The sequence below is a fragment of the Vicia villosa genome, linkage group LG3 (assembly GCF_029867415.1).
Source record: "Vicia villosa cultivar HV-30 ecotype Madison, WI linkage group LG3, Vvil1.0, whole genome shotgun sequence".
Lineage (NCBI taxonomy): Eukaryota > Viridiplantae > Streptophyta > Magnoliopsida > Fabales > Fabaceae > Vicia > Vicia villosa.
In genome coordinates, this window is record NC_081182.1 from 154,657,441 (window position 1) to 154,665,402 (window position 7,962).

Here is a 7,962-nt window from a genome sequence, read left to right on the forward strand (position 1 = left end):
TATTCTCAGGGATGGCCTGGGAATTATCTGCAGGTCTTGACCCATTTGGACCTGGTATATCCCGTGCTCCTTGAGTGGAAGTCGAATTTGCTGCGCCTGATCCTGAACCTTGTGGGGGATCTTGATCTCCCCCTGCACTGGTCGTGACGACCATTTTCTTGTTGTACCTTCGTTTGGGAATCGGTTGTGCACTGTTCGTTAACTTACCGTTCCTAAGGTTCATACAAGGTCTTGATATTTTCTAGACAAAAATAAAACAATTGATTAAAAACAATCTGGTTGACACAGTCCCACTGGGCGTGCCAATTTGTTTACGGTGATTTCCGGTAAACAACCGCTAGTCTTCCAAACTATAAGTAAATATGATTTGGTTACTCGCAGGATCGACTAGATTGATCCTAGGACACATAGTCAAAAAGATTGTTATTAATGGTCGTTCGAACCATATTTATGATTTATCTTTGTCAATAAGAGTTTCTTCGAATAAAACAAGTAAACTTGATAGTGACTTTGTTATATGCAAGTATAACTTCAACAAAAGGGTAAGTAAAAATAAGACATGAAACGAAAACTGTTTAAAGTGCAAAGAATCTAAAATTGCAGAAATATTAAATACTTCAAAAGTAAATGGCATGAAAATAACAGTACAAGAATGTAAATGGCAAGAAGTAAATGAAATGCAATAATACTGAAAAGATATCTGAAAACGAAAAGGGAATACACATGTATTAAAATGGTGGTGTCATACGTACATTTCTCAGCGAACTCTTTCTCTTTAACACTTGATACTTGAGTAATATGTGAGTGATTTGTACAAAATGAACACACAGAATCCTAACATTAAGACTCCTATTTATACTAATTTCGACCTTAACGGCCCTACGCTAATCTAATGCCACGTTTCTCATAAGAACTCCAGCGATGCCATCTGTTGTTAGACAGTTACGAAACCGTCTTCGAATTTCAAATCTTCCCGCCTAAGTCCTTCTTCGACGCGTGGCAGTGTATTTAACATTAAAACACTACGAAAACACGCTAATTAGTAATACTTTAACATATTTCATGAAATTTGCCTAAGTCTTCGAAGACATGCACTCCTATGAGCTTCAGTGTTCATCATCTCCGCTGTAACTTAGAAATCTTCACTCTCGAAGCATGGCCATCAAGAGCCATTTTCTTATCTTCAAACGATGGTCATCAGTAACCATCTCTTCTTCGAATTTTTATTCTTCGAAGAACCATATATTTGCAAAACGAAATCTTCAGCTAACACCAGGCGCATCAAGCGAGTCAACAACCTCGGATGCCACTTGTGATGGAGAACTTTCATCAAACAAGCTCAAGAAAATTATAAAACTAGAGAAGATAGATTAGTAGTTCCTGCATAATTTTATGTATGTTTTGGTGTGTTTTTGTTTTATGGTGTGGACATGTTTTAATTCCTTTCCACTTTATTTGGTTTTTGTTTGGATTGTCACATAAACAAATAAGACTTGTAAGTCTATTCCTTTTGGTCTGTTAACAACTATGTAATTTTATTTTTGTTCACTTAATATAAGACTTTTCTGCTTTTTCTTAATCATTCAGTCTACTGCTATGATATACTTTGTTTTTTACTTATGTCCAATACACAAACTAGCATACATGCTATTGTAAAAAAATATTCTCAAAATAATATGAACAACAATTTGCAATATTGGCGACAACAACACAGGTAAAAGACACATACAAAATCATCCATTGGATGTTAATTAATCTCCAAAAAAAATATGAAAAAGAATTGGCGACGTTGGTGAGAAATAAACACGGCTAAAATGAACTTACTAACATGAAAAGGAACTTGCAATTTTGGTGAGAAATCAACACAGCTAAAATGCACAGACAAAATGCTCCGTTGAATGTTATAAATAATAATTAATATATCTGAGCATATGACAGTGGATGTATTCTCTTAAATTTGTTGACATTTATCTGAGCACCTGGGTAATTGAATTGAATAGGATCAGCCACTGATTTAAATAAAGGTACACATGAGAGTTAGAAATATGTTAATGTCCATTCATGTTATCATTAATACGGACAGTTATAATCGGTTATATAAAGGATTGTACATAACGTTTGGAAATTTTAATGACAAGACCTTCCATTTGCATTGTAGAAAGTATATAGCAGATTATGCTTCACTTATTGCCTCATCCCAATCAACTTTACAACATACCCCAATAATATTATATCTGTTTGTTTCATAACGGATGTTTTCACTCCACTAATTTGAATCCATACAGTTTTATATTGTAATTGGAATTGATCTATATAATTGGTCCACTCAAATTCTTCTTAGGACTACTTACTGGCATCCTTGCTATCTTTAGGAAATATGATAGAAACTAATGAACAAACCAGTCATACTAACTCTTCTATTGCTAGACAAAGTAGAAGACTTAGAATGAAGGAGAAGAGAGATGCACAATGCACTGAATCAGGTCATTCTCAAAACTTGGTAGATAAAACTGATGTAAGTGATGCAAGGAAGAAAAGAAGGATGATATTGCAAAATAAGAAAACATCATGTGGTCATCCCAACAGTTCCCTATCCCCAAGTACAGTCTCCCCAGTTTCTATTCCAAATGTACAAGATAGAGCTAATTCAATTGATGCTCGCAAGAGAAGAAGGCTTATATTGGAGAATAGGAAGATTTCTGTCATACAACCTGAAACACAATATTCCCAATTACCACTGTCTAACTCCGAGGACGATTGCAGTTCATCCAATACTTCGGACTCTGAGGATGATATTGAACAAGCACCCTTAGCAGATTCAAATTTACAAGGTATTGTTACAAAGAATAAACATTTCAACAACATATCAAATGTTTAGATCAGAAATGACACTATATTAATTTATAAATCTGCAGAATATTCTGATATAGGAGATCAAATATGGGAATATACATATTGTCATGCACACATGTGGCTTCAAGAACGTGCCAGTAAAACCAAAAAGGGACATGTTCCAACATTCCATCGCTGTTGTCGCGGTGGTAAAATTGTTGTACCTTTACTTGAAGAACCACCGCCACTGTTGAGACATATGCTGTTTAATAAAACATCTCCCGAGAGCAAAAATTATCGAAATAATATTAGAACATACAACTCAATGTTTTCGTTTACTTCTCCTGGAATGAAATTTGACACCACATACTCAAAGACCGGAGGACCACCAACTTTGAGACTGCACGGTCAAACCTGTCATCGAATAGGTACTCTACTACCAGAAACTGGAGACCGTCCCCAATATGCTCAGCTATATATTTATGACACAGATAATGAAGTTTCTAATAGAATGAAGTGTTTCAGGTATTTCTAATATTCCACAAATAGTTCCTTCTTCGTGATCGTTACCTATATTTATTTTTAACATTGCATAAAATGGACATAGACAATACTGAAATTGACAAGAACACTGTTCAGAAGTTGAAGATCATGTTAGATGACTTCAATATTCATGCTAAAGTTTTTAGAATGGCGAGGGATGTTCTGGACGATAATGCATTCTTAGACTTAAAACTGAGGGTTATATGTGATAGACCTGAGGATGGACGCGTGTATAACAGACCAACGGTTTCGGAAGTTGCTGCACTAATTGTGGGAGACATTGATTCTACTTGTAATAGGGACATTATTATTCAAGCATGCAACGGTGGTTTGCAACGTATTGATGAGTTTCATCCAGCATATTTGGCATATCAATGCCCTCTCATATTTGCGTATGGTGAAGATGGTTATAGGAAAAATATATTGCATAGATATCGCCACGAAACTGAGGTTACTAGACAAAATCGTCAGAGCATCAAGGACTGGCTTTCATACAAGTTACAAGACCGTAGCAAGGAGGCAAAAACTTTGCTACACTCACGCCGTTTTTTTCAACAGTTCTTGGTCGATGGTTATTGTATGATGGAATCTGAAAGACTAAACTGGTTGCGAAATAATCAATAAAAATTAAGAGTGGGAAAATATAATAGGTTGACAGATGAATGCAATAACGATGATAGCAGACAACGACAAAAGTGGAGAAAGCGAGTTGTCTTGCCGTCATCTTTTGTTGGGGAAAAAGATATATGGATCAACTGTATTTTGACGGAATGGCAATTTCAAGTAGATTGGGTTTTCCAGACCTATTCATTACTGTCATACCCCAATATTTGCCCATACTATTTCTCTTATACAAATTCAAATCAATACATAAAGCTCCAAGACACATTCTCCTATACAAGGCTCAGAAACTAGGGTTTGGTTTGTTCAAAGGAAAATCGATGAATCAATGACTCCAAGACATCCCATATGGCTCAAAGTATCTCACATTACCTCTATGACAAGTATCAAGTCTCAGCTTAAAGGATTGATCATTCAAATGTTCAGAAAGTCAATAGTCGACTAGACTGACCTAAAAGTCAACTGTGGTCAAAGTACAGTCAAAACTGCTGACTTTTTGTCAAGATCCTAATATTGAAGTATCATTCAACATTTGATCAAGTATTGACCATGGTTCATCAAGGAAAGATCAAAAATCAACAAATCAAAAAGTTTCTAAATTAGGGTTTGTATAGGAAAAGTCAACTGAACTTTGATCAGTCATAACTCCCACATGGAACATCAGAAATTTTCCATCCAAATCTTATTTTGAAGGAAATTGAATTCTCTACAAATTTGTCTCTCACATGCCAAGTCTAGAAATGCTTCATTTGGGAGATATGGACCAAAACATCATAGGTCCTTTTCAAAAGTCAACAAAAAGTCATTTTTTTTCAAAAGGATACGCAAGGAGCATGGAAAATAATTTGGACATGAGACGAAAGACACTGGTTAGAGGACTCTCTAAGGTTTCTAAAAAGTCCTAGAACACTCCCATACCTCAAAAATTGAGAGAGATATACCTTGTCAAAGTTGGATAACTTTTGAAGGAAAAATGTGAAGAAAAGGGCTTCAAAATGAATCTTTTTGCAAAAGGACCCAATCTTTTTTGATTCAATCTTGCTTCCCAAGTCATCTAGAAGATCCAAGACCAATGCCACGAATTTTGATGATTATTTGATTTCTTATTGAATTTTTAATTATTAAAATATGATTTAAATCAAATAAATCAAAGAAATTTGAAAAGATTTGATTTAATTATATTTTTCAATCAATCCAATCTTCAATAATATCCCATAATCATTAAAAATTCGTGCTAAGAAGAATTGGAATAATTGAATCAAATTTTGGCCATAATTAGTAATATTTTTCAATCAAATTTCTTCCAAATTGCAAATCAAAGATTCAACAAGATTTCTTTTGGTTTTGTTGACCTAAACCAATCCCTATAAGTACACAAACCATTCATATGCAAGGGTTCACGAATCTGCAGCCAAGAGAACCCCAAACCGAGTCCAAAAATTTCAAGAAAAACTCAATTTCAAATTCTGAATTAAAGGACGATTCAAGTTGGTTTGTTGATTGCAACGTGTTCCTGGATCTCCAAGGAAGAATTCCCAATCAATAGCAAGGCTCAACACCTCAAGAACGCGTGCGAACACCCCTCGGTTTGTCAAATTCTAAATTGCATCGTATCCATACATACACGCATCTTTAATCAATTATAATTGCATATTCTTGTTTGTCTTGATGTGTTTATCGTTTCTGGAGCTTTAATCATATTTTGGCGTTGATATGAAGAATATACAATGTTAGGGTTCATGCCCTTGAGATTGGGGCTTTCTAAATAACATAAAATTAGGCTTTAAGATAGGTACCATTGGATTTGCGTGGTCGAGACGAACTCAATTGCACCATCGCGCCAAATTTCTGTATCCGTTTGCATGTATTCGCTATTCGCAGGTGGGGAAGGTGAAGCTTTTTTATAGCGCTATTGCAAATAAGCGCTGTAAAAAACGTGTTACTGAAAATCTGAGGTTGAAGACGAAGAGGTGTCACCCTCTGATTGGTCCAAACGAGCGCGCGCCAGATTTTGAAACCTGGAGAATCCCACGCATTAAGACGTACACGCATACTGTGTACCCTCGCTCTTGCAGCCATTAGATACTCGTTAAAGACAATCCAACGCCCTTGAAGCCGCGACCACACCATGGACTCACAAAGCCTTGCCGCACAGGATCAAAAACGCTAAGTTTTCTAATTTTTTTAATTACATAAAACCTTTTTTTTATTAATATATATATTGTTTTTTTAATTGTTTCTTTTTGTTCCTTTAGTATATAAAAACTATTATATATATATTTTCAATATAAAAAACTTTTTATATAATAATTATTTATTTTCTTTTAGTAATATTTATCTTTTCTTATTTATTCACTCATCTATAATTAATATTTATTTTATTTAAATTACATTATTTTCTTAATTATATTATATTTAATTATGTATCTATTTATATTTATTCAAAAATTCATATATATTTTATTTAAATTCAAAAAAAATCCATAAAAATGTTTTTGTGCCTTATGTTATTGTCTTCCCCCGATTTAATTAATTAGGTCGCGAGACCAATAATTAATTAAATCGATTGCGTTACTTTACTCAATTTACGCCCAAATTAGGGTTTACGAGAATTAATCCTACACTGAAAATATTTATTTTTCTATGCCTTTTTTCAGGGTTACTTCTTAAATGCCTTCCGACTACGCGCCTGGTCAAGATCCGAAGCTAAGTATTCAATTTAATTTTTAAGTCTATTTTGTTTCCTTTTATTTTAAGGTTTACCTTTTGAACTCCGCATACACTCACATCTATTTTTTGCCTTTGCCTTTGCCATTTTTCAGGGTTAACCCCGAGGCTTCCTCCGACCGCCAACCATATCTGATCAAATTAAAGCTAAGTGCTATTTTCTGTTTTAAACAGTTATTTATTTAATGTTATTTTTATTGATTAAATTGGGGTTAACCCTAATTGACCCTGAACTGATAATACACTCACTCTATTTTTGCTTGCCATTTTTCCACCTTTTCAGGGTTTGCCAATTGCCAAAGCCTCGAGTATCGGTAACCCTAAACCTTGATCTTAATTATTACATGTGTTAGACCTATAGTATTATTATCCCACTGGTTTCATTTTCCCAATCCCCCCGCTGGTTTCTTTTTCCCTTCCCCGTATTGCTTTAATTATATTTATTTATTGACTCTGTGGTTAGTAATTCTAGGGAGTGCAAGCTTGTAATTAACCTAGAATAACTAATTATAAGATAAATATCTGAATCAAATCACGTGATTGCTGCACACACGCACACTTTTGGGGTAACCTCTCTGCAGCCTGTTGCCTGTTGCTTTTGTTGCCTTGTGTTTTTGCAGAATAGCCATGTCCCTCGAATACGAGGATACCTCAGCCATGTTGCCTCGATTAAGATCATGGGTCCCTAATGATGCTGCCTTCGATACACTAAACATGATCTCGACCCTCGGAAGTTGCCTACAAAAAGGCTGGTGTATCCTCTGGTTGCCTACGAAAAGGCTATTCTGGTTCTTCCCTTAGACTACCTGCCTCCCTATGGCATGGGACAGTCTTATGGCGAACGAACTCTCGATGACCCTTCAACCTCCAAATGAAAGTCCTCGCTGTTTATTTCAGCATCATGAATCTCGAACAATCAGTTAAGGATCTCCAAGTTCAAAATGCTGAATTCCAAGCCTTGATTCTGAATTTGTCCAAGGGGCAAGATGAGCTGAAATCCCTTCTGACTAAGAAGGAAAAGAAGACCAAGAAACCTAAAGGTGTTCTTAATCTGGGAAGAAGGTTCAAAGGCCCTCTCAAAAAGGTTGAAGAAGCTGAAACTCCCAAAGAGGGTAAGAAGACTTTGGTGAAAAAGCTTAGACCGATCTTGCAACTCAGGGATGCCGAAGCCTCTAAAGACAGTGATGAGGATGAGCAAGATGATGATGCTAGTATCAAAACTGATGCAAAAAGTAACCA